The sequence below is a fragment of the Centruroides sculpturatus genome, unplaced genomic scaffold, assembly GCF_000671375.1.
Source record: "Centruroides sculpturatus isolate CEXI.00-Female unplaced genomic scaffold, Cexi_2.0 scaffold310, whole genome shotgun sequence".
NCBI classification, from domain to species: domain Eukaryota; kingdom Metazoa; phylum Arthropoda; class Arachnida; order Scorpiones; family Buthidae; genus Centruroides; species Centruroides sculpturatus.
The window spans coordinates 468,790-483,539 of record NW_019386000.1 but is presented as its reverse complement, the minus strand read 5'-3'; the positions used below and the strand labels follow the sequence as shown (position 1 = coordinate 483,539).

The 14,750-nt window shown below is 33.8% G+C and overlaps 1 protein-coding gene across 1 annotated transcript in view; it reads left to right on the top strand.

Moving 5' to 3' along the window:
- Nucleotides 1-14,750, top strand: part of LOC111613028 (guanine nucleotide exchange factor DBS-like) — a 243,031-nt gene that overhangs the window by 76,146 nt on the left and 152,135 nt on the right. The gene's annotated exons all lie outside the window — the stretch shown is intronic.

Genomic DNA, 14,750 nt, shown 5'->3' with positions numbered 1-14,750 from the left:
CGGCATCCGCTCATCGTGAACAGCGGGTATGAACCCAAATTTTAAATATTCCTCTGAATATTGACGAGTTTTTTTCTTGTTTGTTCCACTCATTTTATTATGGGCTAAAAAAAAATCAATTAAATAACAATATAATAAAATGTGTTAAAATTAATTCAATATGACAGAGTAAACATATACGCAAAGAAACATATTTATTTAAATGTATATAATACATTACCGATATTTTTTTTTCACTTGACAAAAATTTCTGGAAAGTTAAATGCTTCTAAAATTAAAATAAATATAAATATATTTGTTAAATCAATGATTAATTGACGGACACTTATTTCAAATTAACACCAACTGAATGATGTGAAACACTACAGAAGTTGAATTGGGCCAATTAGGTGCGAACAACGTTACAGCTGGTGATCGCTAATTGGTTGGCCGGGAATCACGCCCCATCACATTTGCATAGTGCTACGGTTCAATAAGCACTAATTGGTCATCGAGCCCAATGTCGACGTTATGAAAAGGTTAAGTTGAAGCGAGAGTGGAAAGTCCACTCCAGCACGGGAACTTCGTAAGTTCAGTATGACACGACCAGATATACGTCACTCTCGTTTAAGTAAGACTTGGGAATTTTTTGTTCAACAGTAAATGTGAATTCTTCTTCATGGAAAAATAAGACATCCCCTGAAAATAAGACCTAGCACATCTTTAAGAGCAAAAATTAATATAAGACACTGTCTTATTTTCGGGGAAACACGGTAATAATTATTTACAGCATTTTTTTAAGAATTTGCCTTTTTTTGTTAAATTTGTCACCGATATCTAGCATTGCATTTAAATAACCCAAAGTGAAAGGGTTAAAGTCGTGTCGAGTCCATTTTTAAATTGCCCCCCTTGACTATCAAATTGCCCCCCTGTGGGGCGTGAGCCCCATGTTGGGAAACACTGGCCTAGACCATCATGGGAAACAATTAACTGATTGCCCCTGGAAGTCAGCTTCTTACAGAAACATAGCTTCCCTATCATCAAATGACATGGAATGCCACTGTAAATTAGTAATCTAATAATTTTGATAATAATAATTATTAAGGTACATTAGTTATTATATATATTTGCTAAATTTATAATTGCTAAAAAATCCATCCTTAATGTGATAACTTAGCCCAAAGTTCTTGAAACTTTATTTAAAACAATCAAAGATAATAAACACTCTCAAATAACCTTGAATAAACCACAAAAATATAATAACTAAAACGTTTTTGGACATTTTTAATGACCTTCTTCCTGTAGAATATGTTCAGATGATAAAAATTTGAATTTGTATTTTGGAATATTTTAATCCAAACTACTGTTGTGGCATTTTATTACATATTCTACTGGAAGAAGGTCATTAAAAACAACAGAAAACATTTTAGTTATTAAATTTTTGCTATTTATTCAAGGTTATTTGAGTGTGTTTATTAACTCCATCTAATTCTGATATTTTATACATCTAAAAATATTTTTCAGGTTTAAGATAATTTTCTTTATTACAAAAAGAAAATCAAATACTATAGTGACTGTTTTTGTTTTGTAATCATTATATAGAATACAATATACAGTAGAGCGTCGTTTATCCGAAAGCCGGTTATCCAAAACGTCGGTTAACTGAAAGAATTCCAGTCGGCAAATTTAAATTTTCACTAGTGCTGTGGTGCTGCAATCTTTGGCTACTCCAATACTTTTTTTGTTGGTGTGTGTGTTTTAGCTGGCAGCATTGGCACTTTTGTGTGGTATTTTTCTGAGGATTGTGTGTCGTGCTGAATCGAACGTTTTTGATACTAGATCGACTTCTAAACTATATATATATTTTTTGTTTTTGTATTTGTCAATATATTTATTTTGTTTGTAAAAAATAAAGAAATAATTTTTAACGATACAATAGCCACGATTATTATTTTTAAAAGTTTACATTAGGCTTAATATCGACGAAAATTCAATGCGAAGTGACACGCAATGGAGAAAAACTTCAACATGGGCTAGGTTAATATATTTTTTCATATATAATCGGTTATCCGAACAACCTCATTCCCTAATTGATTCGGATAAACAACACTCTACTGTAAATTTATAATCTTTAAAGTTTCTAACAATAGAGTAAAAGATTTTAAAATAAGTAAAAATAAGAATTTTCTGTTTCTAGATTTAAGGCTAAATTTTCCATCATTAATGATGATAAAGTAGTAAATAAAATTAGTATTGATAACTGTTTTGGTTTCACCTGTTTTAATACAATAATTAAAACTAAATCTATTCTTTGTGTTCTGTATAATTCATTATGCAAGTAGATAACTTGCAAAAATTTTTATCAATTTTTAAAGCTGTAATTTAAATATCTACTACTATAAAAACTAGGATCAAAATTCTTGGATTTATTATTTTATGATAGGATTTTTAAAGAAACTGAAATGTACTAAAGAGATAACAAAGAATAACTTTCTTATGAGAAAAATTGCAATTTTATTAGACAAGCTTAAAAATTAAAACTAATATTATAAGCATTATGTTTAGCTTATTCCTATAATTCAAATTAAGCATGATTTAATGTTTAACAGTGGTGCTCATGAGAATTTTCTGGTGGTTGAAAAAGTAACAACAAGATTTATCTGGTTTCCTTTCTTATTAATTTTCAAGAACAGTGAAAGTTAGATGAAATTTATGGTTATATAACATAATAAATGTATTATAAATGACTCAGTAATACAGTAATACTGATCAGGTAACACGAACAACTCTTTATTCACACATAACTGAACACTGATACATCTCACTGGCTCCCAGGAGCTCCAAACATGGTGGTCTTGTTTTCCTGCCACCATATGCTCGACCCATGTTGCCACCTCCTGTGCATATACATAAAATTTTATGTTTGATTAATTTAATTTATTAACATATATTACATCTCCCTTTTTTCTTTTACTTCTTATAATCCAGATACTGTCTTGGGATTCATACTGATCTGCCACTATGGGTTTTGGGAGGGTCCTTTTCACCCAGTGAGGAATTTTTGGTGATTTCTGGTGTTGGTTCATAAAGTTCCTTATTCTCAGATCCTCTCCTATTTTCTGTCATGGGAGGTTCTTTCTCAGAAGTATTCTGGCTGGATGGTCCAGTCGATTTTTCTTCATCGACATTCTGTGGTTTGTCTTCCTGGGAGAATGTCTGGGGAATAGATGATTGGTACAAATGTATTCTGTTCCTGTGGAATGTGCCACTTGGGGTTTCAATGATGTAAGATCATGGAGTATGGTGAGTCTCCTTCACCTTTCCATATGTTCACATATCTGACACCCAGACTGGCTGTCCTACATTCAAATGTGGAAGAGCAATATTGCAAGCATATTGCAACATATCATGTGCNTGATGTAAGATCATGGAGTATGGTGAGTCTCCTTCACCTTTCCATATGTTCACATATCTGACACCCAGACTGGCTGTCCTACATTCAAATGTGGAAGAGCAATATTGCAAGCATATTGCAACATATCATGTGCTACAGCACAGCAATCATTGCACGTTTCTTCAACATACCTTAACAGTTTTTCCTCAAGTTGGGGATACTTTCCAGTCTTGGAACTGCAAAATGCCCTCACATTGGATTTGCATTGCTTAGAGCTTCTTTTTGTTTATGTCAGGAGTGAACAAGTGCCTCACTGACATCAAATTTTTATTCAGCCTTTCAATTTCCATTCTGTTCTGCAAAGCAGATTACTTTAATTTTATACTATGTAGTAAAACTGTTATTTTTTCTTGTCATCTCACAAAATTGCAGTTATCTCTACTAGATATGACATTAAGGAACCTACTAAAGCATTACCGAGTATAAGCATCACAATTAACAACTGCTCTTATTCCCCACCTACAAATGTGTCCCCACCCTCATAGCCTCCAGCAAGTACAAAGATACCATACTGTTAAGCTTATACAAGGAAATGAGGGTAAACAAAGTGCCTAAATACTGTTGGAGGTAATGGATGGCCGCTGTCGGTTAGACGAAACCTGGCTGTCTTTCTCCATCCATTTCGATCTCCATAAAGACTGTCTTTATCAGAAGGCAGTAAACGTGAATTAGTTAAGTCCACTACCACGTTTTAAACTAAAACAATATTTATTCACAACAATCTTACGAGCACACTTGAGAGAGAGAGCTACACGTGCTCATGGCAGCGATCACCCAACAAGAAGCAACAATACCCAGAATCCACTGCGGGAAAAAACTCTCGTTCTTGTTTTTCAGTCTGGGATTCTCAGGGAACTCCTAGAGGAGTGGCGCCATCTCACAAGTCCCTGATGGTCGCCGCACCATAAAAATTCTTGTTGGCTGACTCATCTCCTACACTAAATGGTTTGATATGTAAAGTACTAATTATTTTGTGATGATTGTTAAACGACACGGGACTGTGTGCCGGTAAAATGTTCGTTAACCTAACGGATACTTTACGCAGGTTTGCGGTTAGTGTGCCAGGCCTGGACTTACGCATGCACTGAAATAACTATATACAAGGTCAGTAAGAAGTCAAATATTTAATATGACCTCAATTAAGTACTATTTACAAAATTAGTAACAAGCAAAAACAATTTATGCAAAGAAAAATCAACAATTCGAACAACCCGACAAAATAATGCAATCTGTTTACTAACTTAGAACTATTCACCTTTGAAACTTGACAATCTCCATTCCGTAAACTATATACAACAATTCTTACAAAACTAAGATCCTGTTTGTCACCTCAATACTAGGAATCTTTTATCCTTTCTCCACCTTCCTTTCTGTATTCTCAAGACTTGTTCTCAAAATCCCTCTCTCTGGAAATAACCCCTATCACTTTGGAAATCGACTCAATCACTTTCTGGACTGCACTTCACTCGCTTGCTGTCTGGAGCTCACCTTGATTGTCTTCTCTTGGTGTTGTGGCTTTATACTCTGAGGCAACGTCACAATTCTGACTGGAATCAGTCCCCTCATTTACATACTTACATCTAACATTTAATTCTCATGTCCTTTCCTGGCAGCCTAGTTCCCAACATTTCTCGCTAACCTTTTACATTATTCTTTCTTACATTTTTCAGGATGTTTTATTTAGTAAGGTTTAGCAAGTTCCCTATTTTAGTGCTTGTGGGGTCTCCCCCCTTTTTCTTACTGCAGAACTTCTTTTCAAAACTTCTGTCGGGGAGCGCAAGTGCGCGTTAGTTTTCCTATGGCACTTCATCTCATCGGTGAGTTGGTTTTTCATTTGGTCATCTCTTTTAGTTTTGTTTTAGTTACTAAGGTGAGTGGTGAGAGAATTTCAGTCCTAACAAAAACATAAACTCCAAACAAAAATAGAATAAAAAGCAAAATAAAAATAACACTCAGACTCAGTTCCTTACAAATATGAGAAGTCTTGCATTTTCCATGCAAAAAATACTCAAATATTTTATTTTCCTTAAAAGCATTTCTTGGAAATACATACTAGCTTAAAGGGGATGAAGACCAGGGCCACTTGTAGGTATTGCCTGATTTGAAATGGATTGAGAGGGAAAGGATTAAGGGAAGAGGTGAAGGGGAAAAGTAAAGTGAGATAGGAAAGGGGATAAAAGTGGGAGTTTCATGGGTGTCAGTATCGGTACTTTATTTAACAAAATATAAATTGTTACATAAGTAAAAGGCATATTAACAGTATGACAGAATGTCCATACTGAGAGTGTTGCATAAGGAAACTGCAAACGGTGCAACTGTTAGACGTCCGTGTTTATTAACAACTCCTCAACGATCGTGCTCGCGAGAAGAGTGCGAGATCTCATCCCGTTATTTAAAATTAATATCCCCGTTTTTTAGTTTCGGTTTCGTTTTTCTTCTTGTTCTTTTCTCTGTGCAGTCAACTGCTTTGTGATTTATGTCCTTAACAATAACTTCAATAAAATATTTTTGAAGACATTGCTGGTATGTATAATTTGTCATCCTATCCTGCGCTGTGAACGGATGAATTATCGTTAGCATATTGAAATAGAAGTTAATGATAAAAGATCTTAACCCTAACATTGATTATGAGACTGAGATTGCTGATAAGGATGTAAAATGCATGTCTCAATAAGCTATGACATCCTTTAATAAGTCATAAGCAACATAGAAGTTAATCATTGCGAATGAGTTAGTGATTACCGAAAAAGGCGTTTCAACTGTCATCGTTCTGACGTTATAGTGCCATCTTGGGATTATTTTTTCTCTTTGCAAAAGTAAACCATCACAAATGGCAGTTTCAAAAGAGGATAATAATAGTATTGAAAAATTAAATGATAAAAATTATTCAATATGGAAGTTTCAAATGGAGATGCTATTAATTAAAGAAAATTTATATGATGCAGTATTCGGCGTTAAACCTGAAAAACCAGATGATGCATACTATTAGCGTGATCGTACTGCTAGAGCATTAATATGCTTAAATATTTCAGATTCTCAAATAATTCATGTAATACATGAATCGACTGCTTCAGAAACATGGCAAAAGTTAAAAAGTGTCCACGAACGAGCTAACTTAACAAGCAAATTATTTTTACTTAGAAAACTTTATTCTATAAAGTTTGATGAGAACACGAAAATGCAGGATCACATAAAAGATATTCTTGGATTGAAGGAACGCCTGGAAAGCATTGGTGAACAGATCAAAGAGTCACACTTATGTGCTATACTGCTATGTAGTTTACCAGAGTCATATTCTACTTTAATAACTGCACTAGAAAGTAAGGATGAAGAAGAACTAACACAAGGATATATAACAAGTAAATTGATAGATGAATATGAAAGGCGTTTACAAAGTAAACAAAGTTCATCGGAACAAAGCCTTAGATTTAAAAGCAAAAATGCTGAAAAGTGGAACTACAAAGAAAAGAAATTTTGCACTTACTGCCACAAAAGTAATCATTATAAAAGTGAATGCTGGCATTTAAACAACAAAAATAAGGTGAGTGAAGATGCTTTTAAGAGACAAAGAACAAATAAAAATATTCACAAGAATTATGATAAGCAACACAAGTCCACTGTTTGTGTAGAAAAGGATAAACAAGGTGAAAGAAAAGTACTAAAGGTACAATTGCATGAAACAAATTATGTTGACAATGATTGGGTCATTGATTCAGGTGCAACGTGTCATATGACAGGAAACTTAAAATTTTTCAAAAAACTTACAAGCAAAAAAGCTACTCTATCACCATTGCCAATGGAGCAAAGCTGAAATCACATGGCATAGGTGAAGGATGTATAAAGGTCAGAACACTTCATGGAAATGAAGAAATTCTCTTAGAAAATGTACTTTATGTTCCAGAGTTAGATGGAAATTTACTCTCAGTAAAAGCCATAACTGATAGAGGCTGCTTAGTTAAATTTGAAAATAATGTATGCACCATAGAGAAAGGTGATGAGTTAATTGCTACAGGCATTGCCACAGATAGTATTTACAAGTTAATTGCTGCAACAAATAAGCAAGAGCGAGTAAACAGTGCTCAATTAATGCAAAATTGCACAAATAAAAATTGCATACTTAAATGGCATCAAAGACTAGGTCACAGAAATTATGACACAATGAAACAAATGGAAAGAGAAAACTTAGTAGAGGGAATAAAGTTGCATAATTGTAAACATGATTTACAATGTCCAATATGCATTAAAGCAAAGTTCACTGAATTTCCATATCCAGAGAAGTCTACTTACAGAGCTAAAGAGCCATTGGAATTGGTCCATAGTGACGTATGTGGTCCAATGCAAGTAAATAGTATAGGAGGAAAGAGATACTTCCTTACATTTGTAGATGACTTTTCTAGATTTACTATGGTATATCTAATTGAAAGCAAAGATGAAGTTTTTACAAAACTGAAAGAATTTGTAGCTTCTACTACAAATAAATTTAGAAGAAAAATCAACACACTAAGATCAGATAACGGCTGTGAATACTGTAATAAAAATGTTGAAGAATATTTAACAAAACAAGGAATCACTCATCAAACTACAATACCTGATTCTCCTGCACAAAATGGTGTTGCAGAAAGAAAGAACAGATCTCTCATAGAAATGGCATGAGCTATGATAATAAATGCAAATCTTGAAAAATCCTTTTGGAGAGAAGCAGTAATAACTGTAAATTATTTGCAGAACAGATTACCTACTAAAATAATAAATAAACACCATATGAGTTGTGGAACAAAAGAAAGCCCAACCTAAACCATCTTAAAGTTTTTGGATGTAAAGCATATGCCTACATAAATAAGCATGAAAATTAGATGAAAAAGCCATTGAAGGTATATTTGTAGAGTATGATATGAAAAGTAAGGGATACAGGATTTACACAGGTGATAGAAATGTAATAATAAGCAGATCAGTAAAATTCCTAGAAATGAATACAGGAAAAGAAAATAAAGGAAAACATAAACTATGGAATACTAAAGATGCCTTCCAATTTTTCCATGTTAATGAAAGTTTTCCAGAAGAGCAAGACTCAGAAGAAGAAACAGAGTCTGTAGAAATGCAAACAGAAGAAGAAACAGAATCAGAAATTCCACTAAGAAGGTCTGAAAGATCAACCAAAGGTATACCTCCAGAAAAACTGACATTCAAAGCTGAAGTTAAAATTCCACATAGAGATCCAAAGTCATTTGAAGATATATTGGAATTACCAAAGGAAGAAAAGCTAAAATGGGAAAAAGCAATGAGTGAAGAAATTAATTCCCTAAAAGAAAAGGAAACTTGGAAATTAGTTGATTTACCACAAGATAAAAGAGCAATAGGATGTAAGTGGGTTTTCAAGACAAAGTATGATGAAAATGGAAGAGAAACAAAATGCAAAGCAAGATTAGTAGCAAAAGGCTATGATCAAAGATTTGGAACTGACTTTGATGAAACATTTGCACCAGTTGTTAAACATACAACTATTAGAGCAGTTTTAGCTGCAGCTGCATATAAAGGAATGAAAGTACATCATGTTGATGTTAAAACTGCATTTTTAAATGGAAAATTAAATGAGGATGTTTACATGACACAACCTATAGGATTTGAAGAAAAAGGAAAAGTATGCAAGCTACAAAAAGCTATTTATGGTCTTAAACAAGCTGCCAAAGCATGGAATGAGGCAATAGCAACAACTCTAATTAATCAAGGTTTTAAACAAAGCAAAGCTGACATCTGTTTGTTTACCAAGGGTAAAGGGAAAAATATTGTATATTGTGTGCTATATGTGGATGATATTTTGATTAGTGCAGAAAGTGAAATAAGCATTAGTAAAATAGTAAAAATTCTTAAAGAAAACTATGATATTACAAATCTAGGAGAAGTAAAGTTTTACTTGGGAATAGAAGTAAAAAGAAAGAAAGATGGAAGTTTTTTGTTAAGTCAACAAAATAAAATAGAAGAGCTTGTACAGAAGTTTAATTTGCAAGATGCAAAGCCAGTTTCTACTCCAATGGAAACAGACTATTACAAACTACAAGGAGAAGAAGACCTGCTTCAAAATAATACAAAATATAGGCAGGCAGTGGGGGCTCTCTTATATGTTTCAACTGTTACAAGACCAGATATAGCAGCTTCAACACACATTCTTAGCAGAAGATGTGAAAATCCAAGACAGCGAGATTGGAATGCTCTTAAGAGAATTATATACTATCTTAAATCAACAAAATATCTGCAACTACAAATTTAATCAACTGAAAAACATGAGCTAAAGATCTACTGTGATGCTGATTGGGCTCAAGACAGACACAACAGAAAATCAACATCAGGAAACGTGATATACCTTGGAGAAAATTGCATATCATGGAAATCAAGGAAACAAAACTGTATAGCTCTATCCTCAACAGAAGCTGAATATGTTTCTTTAGCAAGTTCTATGCAAGAACTACTATGGGTTTTACGTCTAACAGAAGAACTTGAGCTAAAACAAAATCTGCCAGTCAAAATTATAGAAGATAATCAAGCAACAATAAAACTTTCACAAAGTGAAAAACACAATTCAAGACTAAAACATATAGACTAGGGTTTCTCAAACAGGATTCCGGGATCCCGGGATCCCGGTTGTTTTTTTAACCCGGGAAATTTTTCTTATCCCGGGAAATCCCGCAAATTTCTTAAAAATTCACTTTTTTTCTTATTTTGTGTTAAGGTTGAGGAATTTTGCAAATAGAAAGCATAATTAACTCATTCACTGTCAGAATACATTTGTATTTATTAATTTTAAACCTACCTATTAGTTTTTTTAAATTTTTGCTCGTTATAGCATGTCACAAATGGTCAATAATCAATATATAGCTTATTTGTGGCAGGACTATAAAAATTCTTTACTTGTCGGAACCTGTAATATCTGGAATAATTGTGCTTATGCTGTCTTGAGTTTTAACCATGCCCGGTAGCTTCAATAAATGCCTGATGCCAGATTGTGCAAATTGGGCAAGGATACAAACGAGTACAGTCTGCAAGTATGAAGTTTTTCTTCATAAACCTGATTATTAAAGCCAAATGAATTGCCAAATTATCTAGCTTTAAGCTTGATGCCGCTATTAAAGCAGCCGAGGTAGACAAATCAAGAATACTAGAGAGCGAAAGAAGTACTACAATCTCAAAAAACGAATTCGAAATCTTCCAGGCTACAGGTGAAAAAACACATAATATCTGTCTTCTCTGAAATGCACTAAACACTATTCCAATCACATCAATTGAATAGGAAAGGGCATTCTTGGTGGCAAGACTTTTCATTACTAAAATAAGAATTAGAGTGAGTTATCGGAGTATTGGCCACCTTTGCTTTTTAAAATCTTATAAAAGTTTGCAATATTTTGTGTTATATTTTATTTAAAAAACGAAAATTACCTTCTAAATTAGAAGTTCATTTTTTTTAATTTTTAACTCAATTCAAAAATTTTTTTTTGTTGTTGTTGTATGCAGTTTCCAGCAAACTTTAATTAATTTTTTTCTATTTGTGAAAATTTCTACGTTATTTAAAGGTAATTTTTATTATAGGCCTATAGACCTTACACAGCATTATTAATATGATTTTGGAGGTTACAGAACTTTAAAATTACTTTAAAAAATGGAAAATAATTATATCATTTGATTTCAAGATATTTTGTATAAGTTAGAAATAATTAATTTTATCCCGGGAAACAGTTCACTTTTATCCCGGGATCCCGGGACAAGCAAAAGACCGGGAAATGAGAAACCCTAATATAGACACAAAGTATCATCACATCAGAGATCTACAAAGAAAGAACATAATTGAAGTTGTGTATTGTCCAACACAAGAAATGGTTGCTGATATTTTTACAAAGCCTCTGCCAAGACCTCGATTTGAAACTCATAGATGTGCTTTAAATATGCATTCATCGTGTTCGGAGTTAGTGAGGGAAATGTTAGACGTCCGTGTTTATTAACAACTCCTCAACGATAGTGCTCGCGAGAAGAGTGCGAGATCTCGTCCCGTTATTTAAAATTAATATCCCCGTTTTTTAGTTTTGGTTTCGTTTTTCTTCTTGTTCTTTTCTCTGTGCAGTCAACTGCTTTGTGATTTATGTCCTTGACAATAACTTCAATAAAGTATTTTTGAAGACATTGCTGGTATGTATAATTTGTCATCCTATCCTGCGCTGTGAATGGATGAATTATTGTTAGCATATTGAAATAGAAGTTAATGATAAAAGATCTTAACCCTAACAGCAACAAGGGATAATTTGCAGCAGCACCCTTTTGGGTGTGAAGCAGAGGATATAACTTGGAGTTACAGGTATAAAACTGAGAATGACGTGAAACTAATCCCAATAATGAGATGTTACATTCAGTTGCGAATAAAGGGGATGTAGGATTTAAGATCACGGCAGCATGTTCGTTGCTGTTACAAAGTATAAATATTAAAACAGAACAGTCTATATACACTATTTACAAAAAGACAAGGGCACCAGTCTTAGGTATAATGCTTTGACAAACAATTTCCCAAAGGAGGCGTGTACAAAATTTCAGTTAATACTATTATGCACGTCTAGAGCACCAGTTTCTTTTATAAATGAATACAGTTCTTTGAAGATGTTTTTGTTGTATACAAGAGCACTAGAAGCACATGGCCAATTATAGCCTTCTAGGAGAACAGTTTGGTATAACTTGGCTCGTTGCTGGTGATAGAGACGACAGTCGAAGATTAGGTGGAAGGTGTCCTGTGAGGATCCATCACACTTGCAAGTGGAGTTGTTGCTATGGTGAAACCATTGTAGATAAGAGAGAAAGTTCCCGTGACCGGTGAATAACTGACTTACAATAAAGTCCACTTTAAAATGTTCACTCTTAAGCCTAAGTGGGATGTTAGGAATCAGCTTGTTGGTGATTCGTCCTGTTGTCTCTTCCTCTCAAAGTCTCTGCCATATATTAATAGTTGTTTGTTGGATAAGCGTTTTTATCGAAACGATTGGAATGTCACGAAAACATGGTTCTGAAGAGCTGTTAGCTGCTTCTTTTGCCCCTTTATCCGCTTCTTCATTACCCAGTATTCCAGTATGGACATGTAGCCATTGAAAAGCTACAGTATTTTTATTATTTGATAGTTCTTGGAAATACAGGTGAAAAAAATATGTGCAGAAATATGATATTATGTGCCACATCCTCACGATACTCTGCAAAACATAGGCATAGCATTGTAGTCATCCCAATATACAAAAGTTTTTGAACTAGTCAGTGAATTCTGTAAGGTATGAATCCTTTCTGATTTGTGTTCAACCACTACTTCCCCACATAGAATGGAAGCTCCTGGCAAGACTAATCATGGATAAACAGAGAACAGTTGCTGATTTTGAACAAAATGTATACAGTCGACCTCCCTATAATGCAGTAGATGCGTTCCACTTTATAAGAATTTTGCGTTGTAGGAATCCTCAAATACATGAGCCAATCACAGCCCGGCACATGTGCAGTTTACGGACTAAGGCTGTTTGAAAGGTTTTCTTCCATAAAATTATTCGATTCTAGACTAATTTGACTCAACATTTCCAAAACATGTATAATTTTTTGGGAATAATCCGTATAAACTATGCTATAAACAAAAAATTGTAGGATTATTTACTGAGTGTGCACCGTTCGACCACGCTATTGCTTAAGCTTGTTTTCGTCGTGGAGCAGCGCACCAAATGGCAGTCGCGTTTTCTGATAAGTTATTTTTCTGCAAAAAATTCATTGAACTTTGGAGACATCATTAATAGAAATAATTTTTATGATGGTTGAATAAGAAATGTTTTTTTCACAAGAAATGTATAAAATTACAGTACTGTATTAGACTTACAGTACCTAATTTAGGCCTATATACTGTATAGACAATAGTAAACTCAACTTACCTGCCTAATCTCTCCGTAGCGTGTAAGTAGTTTGGCTGCTTGTCCACTATTGGTCCAGATTTGACCAATCCTGTCGTGACACGAGTTGGCAATGACATTTTACCGCATTTTACGAGTCTCTTTTAGCGTCTTTATACGAGTATGGTCGCAATTTTTTTTGCCGCGATATATGAATCCGCATTATATGAACCCGCATTATAGGGGGTCTACTGTATTTTGTCCATTTGAATTTTGTTAAAGTTTGTGATTTGAAGATCCTTTATGAATAGCTAGAAAAAATACATTCCATTACCTGTAACAATATTTTTCAAATGAAAATGAAGTTGGATAAAAAGTTCCTTTGATTGTTACAGACTGCACAGGACAAATGAAGATCTTCAGTAAAGGTCCCATACTACAATTACTTGGGTAATCCTGGAAACTGTACATCATTTACTACAGTATAATCCAATGTTTTTTCCAATGCCAAAGAATGATTTACATCAATTCCTTCTACCTTTGCAGCAGTTAGAAATTGTCACCAGATGGAGTTGTGTTACCAACTGGAGGTCTTCATTTTTGCAAAGACATCTGGTATGCAGTGTCCACACACTACTACTCTGTCCAGAAAAGAAAAAAAGATTTGTTTCACAATACTTGAACAGTTTGAATCTAAGATTTTTGGTCTAAGACAAGGACAAGAAGTTTGTGCTCTGTAGAAATGATGAATTCTTGTGCAGGGCTAATGAGTTTTTGCTACAGTTTGGATTGATGTTAGTAAAAGAGGATCCAACCACTTTAGTTATGAGGAGAGCAAAAAAAGTTATTGCTATGCCAAGAGTAGCATCAACATTATTTGAACTGCTTGATCCACAAGCCTACATGGCATGTCCCAGGCTATTTTTTGAAGTGAAAACACACAAAGGATCTGCCTGACCTCAGCATCTCTTGGTGAATAAGTGCACCTATTTGACACATCTCTTAGCAAAAGTATTTGCTAGAAAAATGGCTGCACTAGTTCCTAGCTCCAATTTTGGATCTTCCATTCCTGAGGCAAAGTCTCTTATAATAGTGTACAGTAGACCCCCTATAAAACGGGTTCCTATAATTACGATTCCTATAAAACTGCAAAAAAATTGCAACGGTATCTGTAAAAAACGGTAAAAAAACTCCTATAATTACATAAAACGTCATCGGGCAGCCGAACTATTTTCCGCCGTCAAGCACCACGCTACGGAGAGATTACTATCGTCTGTACAGTATTATATATAAATTATATATAAATTATGTACTGTACATATAATTATATATTAATTATATATAAATTAGGTACTGTATATATAATTATATATTAACTCAATTTATTGTAACTTTATTATAATTATATATATACTTTCCACTGTCCAGCG